We start from the raw sequence: 19469 nt of genomic DNA on the forward strand, positions 1-19469 counted from the left end.
TTATTTAGTGATCGATAAAAATGAATTAGCTTGAATTTCATTAAAATGAGCAAAGTCAGATATAGTTACCTTTTTAAATTACATTCTTTTATTCTTCTTCTTTTTTTTTTTTTTTGGAAACAAGCTATTCCCAGAGAGTCAAGCCCCATTCTTCAGTTGTCAAGAGGAGAATTGCAGGGCACAAGTATTTCCCCTTTTTCCTTTCTTTTGTGTGTGTATGTTTTCTAAAACAGACTTTTTTTTTAAAACAGAAGTTTTAGATGCACAGCAAAACTGAGTGGAAAGTACAAAGCTCCCATATATCCTCTGTCCCCCAAAGGCACAGCCTCCTCACTATCAACATTATGCACCAGAATCGTGCATTTATTACAACTGATGGACCTACACTGACACATCATTAGTACCCAAAGTCCATGACTTACATTAAGGCTCACTCTCAGTGTTGTATATTTCAGTGGTTTTGACAATGTATAATGGCATGTATTTACCACCATAGTATAATACAGAGTATTTTCACTGCCACGAAAATCCTCTATGTTACCTATTCATCCCTAACTCTCCCCAATCCCCAGTAATTTACTATCTGCATAGTTTTGTTTCATCCAAAATATCATATAATTGGAATCATAAAATATGTAGCCTTACATTGTAGCCATGTTACTTCTTTCACTTAGTAACATGTATTTAAGGTACCTCCATGCCCTTTTATTGCTTGATTGCTCATTTCTTTTTAGTGTTGAATAATACTTCTTTTCAGTGCTGAATAATACTCCATTGTCTGGATATAGTGCAGTTTAATTATCCATTTACCTACTGAGGAACATCTTGGTTGCTTCCAAGTTTTGGCAATTATGAATAAAGCTGTTAAAGAAGAGAGTTGCACAGTATAAGCATTTCCTTTTCAAATTAAGGCCAGAAATCACTATTTTCTTAAAGGATTATGAATTGTAATTCTCTAAGTTATTATTATTTGAAGGTAGAATTCATAAAAAATAGATTGGCCATAAAATGCCACATATAATAGGAAAATTTGTTTTTCCTAAAAACAAAACAAAACAAAACCTTCTGAAGTAACTGTCCTTAAAACTGTCCATTATTAATAAGTGGAATATCCATTGTCATCTAGAATCCATGATCTCGTAAATTCTGAAAGTAATCCTTTCATACTGCTGATAACAGTTTTACAAATTATTATCTGGGCGTAACAATAATAAAAATGTATAAAAGGACTTTACTTACGAAATGTAATACTACCAGAAATGCTGGTTCTTAAGGATAATCTTGGAGTAGCAACTAGTGATTCTATAAGACTTAAAATCCATAATTGGTATGTCCCAAAAAGGTATTTTCTTATCATCATCCTTGTCATAGAAATAGCATTTATTGAACATTTACACATCAGGAAGTATGTAAAGCATTTCTCCGCTCATCCCTTACCACAACTCTGCAAGGAAGGTAGTCTCACCAGTGAGAGTTCCACTGCACAGATGAAGAAATCAAGAGGTTAAGTAATTTTCCCAACATCAGATCTTAGCGATGGAGGTTGGCTACGAACTCACACTGAGTATGAAGCCTAAGATATATTACCTTGTACACTGTCCTGAGCCAAATGTGTGACCCATGCAATCTGGGGGAAACTTGCCTTCCAAATAAAGTGTTACTCATGTGCTGTTGATATACATCTTTGCATGTTTCTGTTAGCTATCTCATTATTCTGGAAAAATTTACATTATGTTTAAGAGTGAGGCTTTCAGAAACATGACATGCAAAACCAACTTCCCATATTTCTTTTTTTGAAAACCTTGCAGATGCAGGGAAAGCATTAAATGTACTGCTATGTTAAGAAAGTGAAAATATGAATATCTCTTACTTCTGGTACCCTGTAGGGAAAAAGTTACCTGACATATACTGAAACAGAACTTTGCTTTACATACATTTTAATAGCTAAAGTTCCTTGCTTTGAAAGATTTCTGTTCACCTCTACTTGGGCATCCTACACGGTTCTTTCATCACCATGAGTCTTGGTTTCATCGAGGACTGTATTTCATCACCAAAAGAACACTCTAATAATTTCATTTTATGTTACTGAAAAGACACACATTGCTCAATATACTAGCTTGAATGTCAGTAATACTCTAAACATTGCCCCTAAATGGCAGTATCAGATTTCTTATTAAACACATGCAGAGAAAAAGTACTGAGATACAGATTATTTTTCAAAGCTCTCTTCTATGGTTTCATCTAGACTTCTGTGTTACTAAGATTTCACTAAAAATGGCAAATAATTATTTTAGACTATATGTGATACAGCACCATCTTTAAGGCAAGCACTAACATCTGATATGCCTGTATCATTACCACCCTAAAATCATATTTTCTATGGACTGAAGATCATCTGAGGTATTTTGTAAGTGACGGCAAATACTTCCTGGGCCTGCAAACGCATTACTCTAACACTTCTGGTAGGGCTTTAAAATCTGATAGAACTTGATTTTTTTCTCCAAAATGGTTAAAAAAAAAAATCATCTTCATCATCATCATTCATTCTATTGTTGCTGGATGGCAAGTGGCCAGCAATAAATATATGCCCGATTCGGCAACCTGTTAAAATAGACTGCATTACTTAATATGAGCTTTGAATGCAATGACTTCCAATTTTCTTCAGCTATTTTATGGCTTAAAAATCGGGCAAAGACCTCCATAAATTTAAGAAGTAAAAGGAATGTCAAGTTTGTCAGCAGAGGTGAAATTGTTTTATTATTCCAAATGACTACACAAAGCTGCAAAACAGTAAAAATGTGAGTATCTATTAGACCTACTGCAGATAATATAGATATATTTACCCCACGACCAAACCTCTTCCTCCTTTGCTTCTTGCTGAAACTGACAGCTGTAAAAGCCTAATGTTCTTTCTCAGATTCTTCACAGCTAGAAGTGGCTACTGGTCAAAGTTCCAGCCAATGGGACATTTGTCAAGGTCAATGGGTATCTTTGCTTTCCCTCTTCCTTCTGCCTTGAACAAAGGTGTGGCACGTGCACATATGCTGTCGCAGTGGTTTTTCTGCCAGGAAAACTGCGGTGGTATCTTTTTTTTTTTTTTTTTTAAGAGACAGAGTCTTGCTGTGTTCCCCAGGGTGGAGTGCAGTGGCGCAATTTTGGCTTACTGCAACCTCCGTCTCCTGGGTTCAAGCGATTCTCCTGCTTCAGCCTCCCAAGTAGCTGGGACTACAGTTGCTTGCCATCACGCCTGGCTAATTTTTTGTAGTTTTAGTAGAGACGAGGTTTCACTCTGTTGGCCAGGCTGGTCTCAAACTCCTTACCTCGTGATCCACCCGCCTTGGCCTCCCAAAGTGCTGGGATTACAGGCATGAGCCACTGCGCCCAGCCAGTATCTTCTCTTAAGGAGGGGTCAGCCAGTTATGTTTAAAGTTCAAACTAAAGTTTGAGCTACCACCAATCACTAAGGCATTTAGCATTTAAGTAGTTATCCTTTGGCTGCTTGTTTAAAACTAGAGTGATCAGCTCAAAACTGGGCTATGTACCATTGCTCCAATTTGAGAAAATAGAAGTTTTTCTCTGCAGTATTTTTCGTATTATTTGGTAGCTGAAACTTCTCTAAAGGTTTGACAGTGACAATTGTGTAATAATAAATAGTATGATTTACCAAAAAAATTACAGTAGCCAAGTCCTCTGATTAAGTTTTAAAGACTCATGTGGGCTTGGGGGAAGGCACAAATGGTTAAAAACAAAAAAACAGAGGTATGTGGTCAGGGTTCTGGGATTCAGTCAGAAAATAGCAACATCATAGAATAATTTGAGGAGTTTTTCTCCATCTTGTTTGAAAAAAGTAAAATATGTGATCAAAATCAAATACATTATTCAAGTAAATATTGTTATCAAAGAAGGCTATATTATATACTTTGGTATAAAGCTCAAATATTAAAGTATCTTCTGTAATACAATTTATTCATAGTGCTAGTAAAAACTGAATTACCCCAATAATTACATACCACTCTGTTAATAACATTAAACAGCTTTAGTTTTATGAAAAGGGGCTCTTGTTAAAAAATATTTTATAATAGTATTTGTATTAAATACTATGCTTCTAGTCAGTAAAACTGATAATACTATTTGAAATGTTTAATTTTTTACCTAATTTTACAGGGTATCATAGCTGAATTACAATTTTTCTTTCTCAAATGTAAAATTTCTGACCCTCAAATATGTATACATGAAAGAATACAACTTTCTCCCCAAAGTTTTACTGTAACTACATGAAATCTTATTTAAAATAGGTCAGTATACTTGTGATCTTCTCCTGTCGATTTCCATATAAACTGACTCTCACACTGTTTTCTTTTCAATGTTGGAATAATATTAGAATTCCACATCCTTCATTTCTGGAAACAAGACTGTTGTTCCAAACAGAGAAGTATGACCTTCTACTGTTGACAGAAAATACCTTCCCAGTACTGAATATAAAATGCTGTCCTTGGCTTAGGACTCTCTAACTTGATTTAAAATATCCTTGTTTAAAATGCTCCTCCAAACCAGAAGGATATTTTACCTTCTACAGGATGCTCTGTCAGGATTTATGAAGGATCTGTCCCTCCTGACTGCTTCCTTGGTCCTGTCTCAGAAGGTCACCCTCCCAACAACTAACTACTCACCTTTGAATTTTACTGACAAAGAACCAAGGTCGTGAAATCTAGTGGATTGAATACATGGCCTGCATTTTTTTTTTTCTTTTGAGACTGGATCTTGCTCTGTCTCCCAGGCTGGAGTACAGTGGCACGATCTCAGCTCACCACAGCCTCAACCTCCTGGGCTCAAGTGATTCTTCTGCCTCAGTCTCCCTAGTAGGTGGGACTACAGGCACGTACCACCATGCCTCGCTAATTTTTAGTAGAGACGGGATTTTGCCATGTTGGCCAGGCTGGTCTTGAACGCCTAACCTCCAGGGATCTGCCCACCTCAGTCTCCCAAAGTGCTGGGATTACAGGCATGAGCCACCGCCCCTGACCCTGCAAATGTTTACTTTGAGCAATGGTAAAAATGTTCCAGGGGCCGCAGCCCTCCCTAACAGTGGCCTACTCCTGTAGAGCTCACAGAGAAGGAAGCAGCTCACACCTTCCTCAGCCAGGCACAAAGCAAATTCCCCGAGAGATTCAATGGGGCAGCAGGGTGGAAGCTGTCCTAGTACTGGACTCTCCAGACCAAAAGCCATTCCGGTGTTCCTTTGTGCCAGGCAGAACCATTCCTTCCTTCCACAATCATCTTGAGCACCTACAGCTATATGGCCTACACTGCATTCAATTCCTGTCCACAAGGAGCTCACTGGTGTACAGCTGTATATCTGTGATGATCTTATCCACATTACGAAGTGTTGTCATTCTGGTTCCATTTCGGCTTTTTTTCTTCTCCCAGGCTTGACTCTCTGGGTACCGGGCCCTGCTCAGCTTAGACTAATCACTACTATGATATGCCTTGCCAGTATTCTTTGGAATCCAGACTCAGATCTCAACTCTATTCTCAGAACTAATGGTAACCATCTTTTGTAAAGGACTTGTCTTCCTAGGATGATCTCAAGTCTTTGGGACCCTCTACTCACTGGTCCAGACTACCACAATAAAATGTCACTATGTACACCGAAACGAGGCAAGAAACATGGTCCTGTGTGTGCTATTTGCTACTCAGTCAGGTCTGCTTACAGAAATTCTATATATACGTAGACACTGATTCACTGTAATCTAAGTCTCTCTTCCCCAGATCAACTAATTATTGATGAAAACACTTAAGTATTTCCCCATATTTCACTGATAAAGCTGCTGAGTTTTTTCCAAAAATGTCTTCAGCATAAGGCTCTGAATTAGGAAGTAGCAAACCAAGGTTTGGGTAACAATCATTTCAAAGTAGAAGGAAGGCTTTAACTAGTTTTCAACTGCTATGTAGCTGGGTCTTTGATGTGGTGCTCAAGCAGGCAACTGAGCCCACAGCAAGGTGGTGGCTGACAGAAGAGGTTCTCTGTTCTAATACCCTGACATCACAGGACACTGGCTGGACTTTGCCCAAACCCTTGAAAGATGCCAATTATATTTAAGGCTCATCTCTCTCAATCACAAAATCTGTGAAGAAGTAGTTATCACTGTTACACCACTTTAGAGAGTGTCAGAAAAACAAACTAGTCAAACTGAACAAAAGATCGCATTATAAAATGTAGTTCTGCTGTAAACTGCTTTTCCCAGGTTCTAGCCCTAATTTAAAAATATGGCAGATATGATCTGAATCAAAAAGGTTTTGTTTCTTCCTTTTAAATAAGGAGTCAGGGTGTTTCTCTTTATGCCTATAGATTCAAAGTTGTAATACAATGATCCAAAAAGGATAGAGTGGTTACCATCCTCGCTGCAGTTAACACCTTCCTTTTGTCATAATGATGTAAGCCACAAATTTGTTAAATACCATGAGAGAAATGTATTTCTAATATGATCACAATCTCATATATTTTTACCAATACTTAGCAATTGTATCATGTAATCAATGATCAAGTATTTTTAGCACTTAGTTGATGCCTAACATGTCAGTATTCTGCTTAATCTTAATGATGAACTGCAGGTTATTTTTGTTTGTGTCTTGTGATTCTCAGTTTCTCCAAGTAGGTTAACAGAGTGGAAGGTATGGGAATGTGCCCAGGTTCTTTCCTACATGATCCAGGATGTCAGTCTAATCAGCTTCTGCACTCTGTGGTCATGCAAGTGTTGGTGATTAAGTGACCTATCATCAAAAGGACAAATTCTGTAACCACGAAAATGAATAGAGTCTCAGATAGTCCTACAGAATCTTGTACAGACAAATCAAATAGCTGAAATTGATAGGAGAGGTGGTGGAGAAATAAGTAGTTGAAGAATACCCTAAATTCTAAATTATTCAATATTCCTAGGGGATGAGAAGGAGTGAAGAGAGCAAACACGTAAGCCTTGTATCATATTCAGAAATAAAAATAACAGTGGCAAAAACATTTGGGGCCTTGCAAAATTTACCACTACTACAATATAGGTAAATTCCACATAAGCAACTGTAATGCATATTTATCTTAACTCTCACTGTATTCTAACATACACAGTAACAGCAAGTTTCCAAATCCAAGTACAGCTGACCCTTGAACAACATGGGTTTGAACTTGGGAGTCTGCTTACACTCGGATTTTCTTCCACGTCTGCCTGAGGCAGCATGAACGCCTCTCTTCCTCCTTCTCAGCCTACTCAACACGAAGACAACAAGGAATGAAGACCTTTATGATGACTCGCTTCCACCTGATGAATAAATATATTTTCTCATGTTTTTCAAAATAACATTTTCCTTTCTATAGCTTACTTTGTCATAACAATACAGTATATCATACACATAACATACAAAATACATGTTAACTGACTGTTTATGTTTAGTGAGTAAGGCTTCCAGTCAGCAGTAGGCTATTGGTAGTTAAGTTTTGGGGGGGAAACTGAAAGTCATACGCAGGTTTTCAACTGCATGAGCGGTTGGTGCCCCAATCCCTGCATTGTTCAAGGGTCACCTGTAATTTCATTCCTTATCATCTCCAGAAGAACCTCACTGGAAAATTAGAAAATGAGAACTCCCATTCAATGATTCACAAGACCAGAGTATTTCTTACCCTTAATTATATATTCTAGAAGTTAAGGACACTCTTTTCCTGTGATACCTGTTTTTATAATCACCAGAAGAATTATTTTCTACTTTTCACTTTACTGTAGAACTCAGAGCCAGCCCTATGGCTGTCAGTCATGAATTTCCTCACTGTTAAAAGTCACTCATGATACATGAATATTTTATTTGTAAATGAAGTTGTTACTAAAAACATAAAAGCCCCAACAGGGGCTTTTAATCTTGACACTACTGACATTCGGGATGGATAACTGTGTGTTTGGGGGTTGGGAGGGCAGCCCTGTGCATTTTTGGACTCAGAGTGGTATCCCTGGCCTGTACACACTAGATGTCTGTATTTCACCCTGTCAGATGTGAAAACCCTTATCTCCAGACACTGGCAAATGTACCCTGGGGAGCAAAACAGCCTTAGTTGAGAACCAATGGTTAAAGCACATTGTTCAATTAGAATAATAATCCCAGGACTCACACAGCACTATGTACTAGTTACAATTCCAGACACTTTACATATATCAACACATTTAATTTAATCCTCGGTAATAACTCCACAAAGTTAGGCCTATATTTACCTTCATTTAACAGGTGACAAAACTGAAGTACAGGGAGGTTAAGTAACTTGCCCAAGGTCACTGGACACATGAAAGAGAGAGAAATCAAAATCAGGGAGTTTGGCTCTAGAGTTTTTGCTCCTAACTTCTACACTATACCTGCTAAGATGCAGGGTGAATAAACAAAAATTAGAATTATTTTTCATTCAAGATTTTCAGTCGTCTGGCCAGACATGGTGGCTCACAGCTGTAATCCCAGCACTTTGGGAGGCCGAGGTGGGTGGATCACTTGAGGTCAGATGTTTGAGACCAGCCTGGCTAACATGGTGAAGCCCCGTCTCTAGTAAAAATACAAAAATTAGCCAGGTGTGGTGGCATGTACCTGTAATCGCAGCTACTCAGGAGGCGGAGGCAGGAGAATCACTTGAATCCAGGAGGCGGTTACAGTGAGTTGAGATTGCACCACTGCACTCCAACCTGGGTGACAGAGCAAGACTCTGTCTCCGGGGGTGGGGGTGTGTGAATTTTCAGTAGTCTTACAACACTGGGTACTTTAAGCACCCCTATTGAGCCCAGAATATGAACAATAATGGAATGGAAATAAGATAGCTTGTCAAAGGCTTCAACAAACGTCCTAAGCAAAAAATGGAATATTCTTCCTATTTATCAGTACTCCTTACATGTGGACCTGGCATGTTTGCTTGCCTTCTCTGTTTATTTGCATGTACTAAAAGTTGCTATACAAAGGAACTACTGTACAACTACCAACCGAGCTTCTTTTGATTTGCATTACTCCTACCAGCAACCTGAGGCACAAAATATCTCTTGGGTAACAGTTTATGTTTGTTGAACATAAATCACAGCAAAGTCAGAGACCCAGCTGAAGAGGACTCCATGTGATGTTGCTGGTTTGAAAAAGGAGGGAGTGTTCAGTTCTTGCTTTGGCAACTTGTATGAACACTGGAACAACACAGAGAAGATGAGCATGGCCCCTCTGCAAGGATCATGTGCAAATTTATGAAGCACTTCGTATTTTTTTTTTCCTTTTTGAGACAGGGTCTTGCTCTGTCGCTCAGGCTGGAGTGCAGTGGCTCGATCTTGGCTCACTGCAATCTCCGCCTCCCAGGTTCAGGTGATTCTCCTGCTTCAGCCTCTCAAGGAGCTGGATGACAGGTGTGCACCACCATGTCTGGCTAGTTTTTGTAATTTTTAATAGAGATGGGGTTTCGCCATGTTGGCTGGGCTACATTCCATATTTTTAAGATGGTAGTACAACATGGTGACTATAGCTAAGAACACTGTATTGTACACTTGAAAACTGCTAAGAAACTACATTTTAAGTGCTCCCGCCAAAAGAAATGGTAAGAATGCGAGGTAACAGATATGGTGATTAGCTGAATTTAGCCATTCCACAATGGATACATATTTCAAAATGTGTACACCATAAATATATACAGTTTTTGTCTAAATGAATGAATGAATGAAAAGAAAAAGGAGGGAGCAAAGTGATGAAGAAAGCAGTTGGCCTTCAGAAACTGAGAGTCCCCTGGCTGACAGCAAGGAAATGGGGACCTTAGTCCCACAGTTGGCAAGGAACCGAATTTTGCCAACAACCTGAATGAGCTTGTAAAACAGATTCTCCCGTGAGCCAGATAAGAGCCTGGGCCAGCTGACAGCTCATTTTTGGCCTTATGAGACTCAGTGCAGAGAAACCAAACAAGCCCACTCTGACACTGACCTACAGAACTGTAAGATATTAATTCGGATTGTTTTAAGTCACTCTGTTTGTGATGGTTTGTCACAGGAATGAAAGAAAACACACCACACAACATGCCCAAGGAAGAACAGTAAGTCACCCACTGCCATACCATGAATTACCAAGTGGCAGAGAGGGATTCAGAAACCTGGTCTTCAAACCCCAAAACTATTTCCTTAAGTCATCAGTATCTGCATAGGTTTCCTAGCATGCAAGTAGTTTTGCATCCGTTCACCTGCTGGCTCCTCACATCCAGGAAAGGTAGGCATCATCATCACTCTCACAGATAAGAGATAAAGCTCAAATGCACTGTATACCTTCACAGGGTTGGATTGTTAATAAGCGGCAAAGCTACAAGCTCTTTCATCTCAGTGCCTTCGTGTGTGCTGCCTTTAACACTAAGATAGTAAGTAGGTTAAAACAAAGTGAGCCATAAAAACAGAGAAAAATAATTTTCTGCTGTTCAGGGGATAAGAACAGGCAAGAATTTATGGAATGAAGAAGATTTAAATTGGGTCTTGATAGGTAGGATTTCAAAAGGAGACTTGATTATTTTGTAAATTTGGAATCAAATTCTGGATTTGATGTGTGCAGGTATGCGTTTTAACTGGTCACCATTAAAGGGTTCACACTTCATCGCATAATGAAGCAGCAATGTGAGAGGCTGTGAAACGGTTACTATCTCAGGGAAAGTAAGTTTTGTTCATGAACTGATATTTTGCAGGCATGTTTGTATCACAGTTAATGGAACAACATAAAATGCTAAAGCTGGGGAACTGTCATTTCAATAAGGTAAAACCTTCCATAATGAATATATAGCAGAACCCTGGACAACTTGCCTCTGACAAGTAGGCCCACAACAGAGAAATATCCAATAAGGTAAACACAGCAAAGCAGATGTCTGGATGCAGCAGAGATGCCAGAAAACCTCTGCGCAGCCAGGCAATCCTCTCCTTCCTGTCACTTAGGAGGCTCTCTGCCATGCCTACATTTGCACTAAAAATCAATACTCCACCCCCTGGCCATAGACGATTAGACACTTAACTAAAGCTGGGTCAGATTCTCCACTCTGGGAATTTGGAATTGAGCCTCTGAGGTGCTTATTATAAAGTCCATTAGTGTTTAAACTTATTGGCCATGTAAACTTGAGGACTGATTCATAAGACAGCCTGTCTGCAGGGGAAAGAATAAAGCAAGTATGACTGGAGGAAAGAATAAAGCAGGTATGACTGGAGGAAAGAATAAAGCAGGTATGACTGGAGGAAAGAATAAAGCAGCTATGACTGGAGGAAAGAATAAAGCAGCTATGACTGAAGATAAAAGACTAGCTATCCCAGAATAAGAAATGAGGAATAGCGGTCTTGGTTCCCGGGACCTTCACATTTGTAATTCCAGGCTCTGTGAGGTCTTCACCTAAATCCATGAGAGATCCCTTTTTGTAATAAATATCCTCTCCACCCACCGATCCCAAATTGAGTGGATTTACATTCTTACTAACAAATGATCTCTTGTATCAGATTCTCAAAAAAGTACTTGGGAACTTGTATCTTCCTTGATAGGTCAATCTACTTGTCTGCCTTGTCCAAATATGGCAGAGTGGTTGAATCCCACTAAGGAAAAATCAAACTAGTGAGTAGAGGGGGCCAGCTGCCGGCTGTGACTGCGTGCTCAGCAGTGCCCAGCAAGTATTCTGTTTCTTTACTCAGCCTTCTCATTGCCCCCTGTCATCCTGCAGCTACCTACTCTCTGGCCTCATTCACAGTGACCTTCTTGAAAGAACTGTCTGTGCCCTCCCTTAGCTCCACCAATACTGTGCCCTTCCAATACAGGTGCCACCCTGAATACTGCACTGAATTGGCCCCAGTAAGGGTCATCTTCTACCTGCTTCTTACCAAATCCACAGAACAATTCTTAGTTCTTGACTCTCAGCAGCGTTTGAGACTGCTGAGACTCACTCCTTCAAATACTGAATATCTAAAAATGCTTGAGTGCCACACTCTGCCAGTTTTCTTTCTGCATCTCTCTGATTGCTCTTTCTCTGTTGCTGCTTACTCTGCATATCCTGTAAATGTTGATGTTCCTTGGGCTTCTAGGCCCTTGACTCTTTTTACAGGACACATCATCCCTAAGGGATCTTATTTATTTCCATAGTTTTATGGCCTCAAGATGGGCATCTCTAGCCTAGACCTCTCTTTGCAGTGCTTATTGTATACATCTAACTGCTCACAAGAGACCTCCACTTGGACATCTTTCTCCTCCAATGCCACATATCCTAAACCACATCCATTATCCCTCTCCACTCCTCTCTTTTTCCTGACGATTCCAACCATGAGAAAACCCGTGACCCAATCAGGAACCCAAGAACCTCTTTATCTCCATTTCCTCTCTCACTCTCCATTTTTAAGTGCTCACAAAGTTCTATAAATTCCGTTTTTAAGTATCTCAAGGATCTGTTCACTTTCTTTATCTTCACTACCCCTTTATGCATTTAGGTCATCCTCACCTCTCATCTGGATCACTGCCGAGCCTTCTAACACATGTCCTAGACTCTAGTCTTATCCAAAAATGCAGAATTGATATTATTTCTGCAACTTAAAACCCTCCCATGGTTCCTGATGATCTCAGGATAAAGTCTAAACATCTGGTCAGACCCCTTCTCTGCTTCATTTCTGTGGCCCACTTCCTCTTCTCAGCACTACTACTCTGGCTCAGTCCTTTGGCTGCCCTGGGGACCTTCATATAATCCATTCCTATCCTGCAGCCCTCTTCATCTTGCCTGCAACTGGCTAATTCCTACTCATCCTCAGGTCTAATACTTTACTTCATTTAGAAAGTGTTCCTGAACCCCTCAATCTGCCAGAGTTATGTTCTATCCCAGGCTCCCATAGTACCTCTAGGCTCCTCCCAGGGTACTTGTCCCAGGGCCTCCTTACTCTCTATCCCTTTGGGTTCCATGTGGGCAGTGGTGATACTGGTCTTGTTTACTGTCATCTCTCCAGTGCCTTGCACAGGGTGACACTTCTAAATATTTGTGGGAGAGTTGTTGGAAATGATTCTTAACTGATTTATTAAAGGAATATAATATTAAAATTAAAAAAAAAACCTATTCGGGTTTGAATGGACACTGTGTTTCCCCATTTGCAGAAAGAGTTATACTGTCCGGATCTCTTAGGATCAATTAAACAGAGACTTTGTTGTCACTTCTATATAAAAACTTCAGTGTCAAGTCAGTAATAATGTATTATTTGGACTCATAGAATTCTTTTTGGTGATAAACGCTCACTGTGAATTTAAAATTCAAACTGCATTTTTGTTAATGTGGTCATACTTTATAGAATCTCTTGCTTAAACATTAAATAATTGTAACATTATGTATCCTAAACTTTAGGAGTCATAGTTGCCACAAGATGAGGGAGAAAAAAGGAAGCAAATTTAGATTTGTTTCTTCCAGTGACTATTATCTTTCTCTTGATTTAAACAACTTTCCAGAACCCCCAATAACTTTCATTAATGCTTAAGACATTATTTTAGATAATTATATACACACACATAACCATGTACATATTATGCATATATATATATATAATCTCATCAAGGTGATATATACATACATGAACACATACTAGTAAACACAGTGCTTAAGTTGAGTACAATATTACCCTTGAGAGGCTTTTCCAAACAAACTGAGCATTGGTGCTGCTTTCAGAATTAAAGCATGTTGTCTGCCACAAGCGGGGGTAGAAATCGTGCCAGCCCTCACCTCATTTCCCTTTACTTCCTTCTCAGGTAGAGGAGTGACTGCAACAGGAGTCCTGATTCTTTATTCAAGGTGGGTAAGATCTGAGACTGCCAAGGCACCAGGGGGTGTGGGGAACCCAGCAGAAATGAGTGCACAAGAAGAGGGTGGGGGCAGGGACCAGACAGACCTGGGTTCCAACCTCGAAGGAGCTGCTCGACCCTGGGCAATTTGCTTGCCCCTTCCTGGCCTCAATTTCCTATGTATAAAATGAGGAGAATAAGGGCAAATACCAGTATTCTGAGAAAAACCAAATACTTGTTCTGAGAATTCAATGAGAATATGTACATAAAGTGGTGAGCATAGTATCTAACAGGAAGTGAACACTCAACAAATGCTATCTTGTAGTTACCGGCATACTTTTCACCAGTCTAGAATTAAAACTGCAGATAGCTGGGCACAGTGGCTCACGCCTGTAATCCCAGCACTTTGGGAGGCCGAGGCGGGTAGATCATGAGGTCAGGAGATTGAGACCATCCTGGCTAATACAGTGACACCCCATCTCTACTAAAAATACAAAAAATTAGCTGGGCATAGTGGCGGGCGCCTGTAGTCCCAGCTACTCGGGAGACTGAAGCAGGAGAATGGCATAAACTCGAGAGGCGGAGCTTGCAGTGAGCCGAGATCACACCACTGCACTCCAGCCTGGGCCACAGAGCAAGACTCCATCTCAAAAAACAATTAAAAAAACAAACAACAAACAAAAACTGCAGATAAAGGAAACAAAAATCTATGCCAAGATGAGATGTTAAAAATCTCACTATTAATTGCCTTAATTATATATAATAATACTAACTGATGGTATAAAATCAATTAAGGAGCCACTCTCAGAACAGGAAGAATAACAAACACATTCTATTAGGAGAAAAAGGGAATACATGATGGAATACAACTGAGAAGCCGCACTTTTTATTAAAAGTATAGTTTTAACTGTTGCCTCTGTTTTAAACCTAGAGAAAAAGAGAAAATTATCATTGTTATTGTTGCTGCTGTTATTCATAAACCAAATATACTTGCAAATTAATAGCTGAGGTTTAAAAGTCAACTGGTCGGGCATGGTGGCTCCCGCCTGTAATCCCAGCACTTTGGGAGGCCAAGGTAGGAGGATCACCTGTTGAGATCATGCCACTGCACTCCAGCCTGGGCGACAAGAGCAAAACTCCGTCTCAAAAAAAAAGAAAAAAAAAAGCCAACTGAGGAAGATAATTTTTATTTTAAATATGAAGACAAAATTCTGTTTAAAAGAGAAATGTCTAACTTGGGGACTTGGTATATACCAGTGGAAGACTCTGGGCTGCATAACACACAACAGACACTCTTATGGCTACTAATGTGTTGTGTGTCCCCTGGATTTGTGAAGACAGGGCACTCCAGAGTAAAGTAACACTGAGGTGAAGGAAGAACCTTCCCTCCCTGCCAGTTTGGCTTATTACTTTCAAATCAGCCCCTGAAAGTGCTGTCTGCAAAAATCCCCCAGTGTTTTGGAAAACACTGGCAACACGGCTGATGCATGAGATTTCAAATCAACCAAAGGCATTACTTTCTAAGACAGCTTTTGAGCAACTCTACTGAAAGCTAAAGGTCCACAAATGTGCTAACTAATCATGTAACTAGACACCTTCCTCTATCAGGAATTCTAAAAGGTTAGGGGCGAGTGCCCACAGGTCAGAAAAAGGTGATCCTTCTGAACACCAGCGGTAATGTATGGAATTCACCTCTCAAGGTTCCAGGAAGCGAGAGGGCTGCTCATTCCCTGTTGCCAATCATAGTCAATTACTTAGTATTAAGGTGACTAGTCTTCTGACGTGTGTAAAATATATAGTACCACTCTGCAACTCTCCTGCTGTCTGCCTTTGCACCATTAGCACCGCATCTCACCAGCAGAACACACTCAAGGATGGAAGATCATTAAGAGCATGGGTAAAAAGTACGACAGAAAAAGAGAGCTAATACTAAATTAAGCTAATTATTAAGCTAGAACTAACACCTGATTACCTGCAGCATATCTGGCTAAAAAATCCTCAACCTCTATTACCACATCCATCAAAAGTGGAGAATTTCTGTCAAAACTTGTATTTATCAAGAATACATAAATTCAGACTAGTTTTCTAATAAATAAACTACCACTGGTTAACTCAGACCAATACCTGGTATTATACTTTGCCAAACTTCTTCCTAGTTTTCAAAGAAGTCCCTTCTAAATGTCTACATTGTAGAGCCTTTACCTTATAAAAACCTAGGGTGTAATTCTTCAGATCACAGGTGGGTGGAGAACTACAACCACAGAAGCAAATAGTGACACTGACTTCCCAGACTCTCAGGTATATTCTAATAGGATGGTAGTTAAAGCTTTAAGCAAGAAGCAGATGGACAGCATCACCATCTCCCACTCTCCCAAAGACAACTTCCTATTTCAGCTTATCCTACTAGGCTATATCTTAGAATATGACTCTTTTTTCAATTTATAAAATTACAATGGTTTGTTTTCAATCAATTTTAGAAACATTTGACAAGGTACAGGAAGTAAACAGAAATAACCTTTGATTTTAATTTTCCTATTTTCTTTACCATCAACAGCAAGCAGATTTAAAATTCTAAGATTGAAAAATATAGACCTAGGGGGATTTTAAAAAGCTTGGGAAAAGAGACCCAAATATCCTCGTGCCCAATGAAGAATATCTTTCCTTCTATTAGTTGGTTTTTATTAAACAATTCCTGCCTTGAAGTCTAACATGAAATACTTTAAAAGTTAAAATTAATATCATAGATTAAAAGCTTTCTATTATTTTAGGTTGAATCATAAGAACTTAAGTGTACCTCGTATTTAAGACTAAAACAGCCAAAATGTTCTTCAGAAAATCTCTGAGTATAATGTTCCAATAAAAGGAAATAAACTTTTAGAACATTAGTTGGTGTTCTGTTTCCAAATCTAATCCTCCAGGCATAAACTACAAAGTTAATAAGGAGCAGATTAAAACCACCCAAGAACAAATTATTAATTCAGTTTTCCATTTCACTCTTGAATTCTTGTCTTAAATGCACTAGGAATCTCTGCTGGCAACGTAGTTAAAGCTGCAGCAGCTCTAATAATCAACGGATATTATCACAAAGGGTGGATACATCCTAAAATGAAAGCACCATATGCCTAATTATTGAGCTAAATTTACACACGTAGCTATCTCTGAAATATTTTCAGCTTTTCAGCTCACAAAAATTATTTCTTTCTATGCCCTGAAGGTATTTCTCCAGATTTCTTTTTCCCCTGGTTTTCTTTCTTCCCCACATATCTGAGTGTTGTGTGACACCAGGCCCAGAAGTCAGAGGTAACTGGACACTGATGAATGAATGAGGAACCACTCCATTCAACACCCTCTCTATGGTTTTCCTGAGGATGAGCATCCCTTCTGTGTAATAACAATTCTAACAAGGCAAAATAATGCTTACTTTCCTGCCACAGGAAGTGACAATTTTGGCAACAACAACTAAAAAGGGAGGCAACAATAGAAAATACAAGCTATTGGTCAATACAGCAACACTGCAGCCAAAACATACTTTCCTTTCCTGGAAATGACTTTCTGAATCCAATTTACTTATCAACCCCTGTCCTTAGCAGAAGTCCAAGCTTATTACTCCCACCAATTCCTTGCTGCTAGTAAGTACATACTATGTATTGAACAACGAATGCTATATGCCAGGCATTGCGCTCAGAGATTCACATACATTTTCTATTCTAACTCCTACAACAACTCTGAAAAAGAGGAATTATTAGCTCCCTTTCAAAGGTGTGGAAAAGGAGGCCAGAAGTGTTTCTACTCTGCCATACTGCCTCATATTTGTAAAACATTTTGTTGATATACTTAATCTGGGTTACATTCAAGATGAATTGCTTTTTATTGTCAAATTCTGGGCCATGGACCTATGAGATAAAAAAGGTGTCCCCACTTTTACGGTGTCTGAAATCTACTTGAAAGATAACATATGTGCACATGAAATCAGTGACACACAGGCCAAAGACAGAAATAATAAATAACATGGGAATTTGCAGAAGGGAGGGATCAGTAAAGGTTGAGCATGTAAAGAAGGCTTCATGAGGACATGAATTTTGAGCACGTGATAAGACTCTCCTTTTGAGAATCACAAAGTAAACAAGGTAAAATCCAAAACTACATGTGTTCTGGAGATAGTAACCATGTAAGTTTTGTGGAAGCACAGAGTCCTTCCTGGTAAGTAACAGAGATACAACTCAAGAAGTAAACTGAGGCAGATTTATGGACGACTACGGATACCATGTTAAACATTTGTGACTTCATTGTGACTTCATTCTAGAGCAGTGTTTTTCTAGCTGAAGTCACTGGACCAGAAGCATCAGTATCACCTAGCAACATGTTAACAATGAAAATTCTGGGGCCCATCCAGGCCTACTGAATCAAACTCCAGGCTTTTAAAATTTTATTATTATTATTTTTGAGACAGAGTCTCACTCTGTCACCCATGCTGGAGTACAGTGGCACAATCTCAGTTCACTGCAACCTTCGCCTCCTGGGTTCAAGTGATTCTTCGGCCTCAGCCTCCCGAATAGCTGGGACTACAGGCTCACACCACCACACCCAGCTAGTTTTTGTATTTTTAGTAGAGACAGGGTTTTACCATGTTGGCCAGGCTGGTCTCGAGTTCCTGGCCTCAAGTGATCCTCCCCTCTGCCTCCCAAAGTGCTGGGATTACACGTGTGAGTCACTGCGCCCCGCACCAGCAATCTAGTTTAACATGCCCTGCAGGTGATTCTGATGCATGTTGAAGTCTGACTCATTACTTTATAGGAAATGGAGGACCATTAAAACCTGAGTTGGGCAATATGGGAGAAGTGACATTTTAGGAAGATTAAGAGTCATCCGCAGAATAAACTGGAAAAGGGACCATTGACAAATGCATAAAATTCATTGAGCCTCTACCATGCAATTATTTATATGAGACAGCACTTTTCAAGAGAAACAACATGAAACTGGGAAATAGAAAACCAAGCTTCTTTCTCTTTCTCAAAATATCACACCTTCTTAGGGAGGAAAATATTTATGTAATTCTGATTTCTCTAGTGGAAAATAACAGCTAACCTATGACTTTTCATTTTAGTGTGGTACTGTAAGCATTACTCATTAAGACACCTTTATCTCTCAAAAATTTTTGCCAAAATGGAAGCAAAACAAAACCAACTCTAGGTATATCCTGTATAAAACTGAAATACAAGAAAAACGGCATCCCTTATTAAATAGTGTCCAGTATTCTAGGTAATAAAGAAATGAAGACACTACCTACTTTAAAAATAACATATCTTAAAAAAATGGCTGCAGATATAAACACTTTTCAATAAAACAACAGAATCTTTATATATTCGAGTGTTGGCCTTTAAAGGAATCTCACAATCATCTACATTTATTTCACCAGCGTTATATTTGGTCAAAAGTTTTTTTTTTTTTTTTTTTTTGCACCACTTTCACCAGTTTACAGTCATATAAGAAAATGAATGCAGTTTTCATTTTATAAATCATTCTGGAAAACAACCTGAAAACTGGAAAAGGCATTTCCTACATTCATTAGTCTCTTTATTCACTAGGTCTGATTCTAAATGACTTCTGACTGTTGTACAAAAAAAAAAAAAATCAAAAAGACAAAGGCTTGTAGCCATTGAGTATAT

At 39.1% G+C, this 19469-nt stretch overlaps 1 protein-coding gene and 1 non-coding gene across 2 annotated transcripts in view; one reads left to right on the plus strand and one right to left on the minus strand.

Annotated features, from left to right (window-relative positions):
• Positions 1-19469, minus strand: part of LOC105465511 (mannosidase alpha class 1A member 1) — a 171386-nt gene that overhangs the window by 138686 nt on the left and 13231 nt on the right. The gene's annotated exons all lie outside the window — the stretch shown is intronic.
• LOC112423854 (U6 spliceosomal RNA) lies at positions 9164-9265 on the plus strand. The gene has a single exon (XR_003014424.1). It is a non-coding gene; the product is annotated as a U6 spliceosomal RNA (small nuclear RNA).

This window comes from Macaca nemestrina, chromosome 5, assembly GCF_043159975.1.
Source record: "Macaca nemestrina isolate mMacNem1 chromosome 5, mMacNem.hap1, whole genome shotgun sequence".
In the NCBI taxonomy this organism is placed as follows: Eukaryota; Metazoa; Chordata; class Mammalia; order Primates; family Cercopithecidae; genus Macaca; species Macaca nemestrina.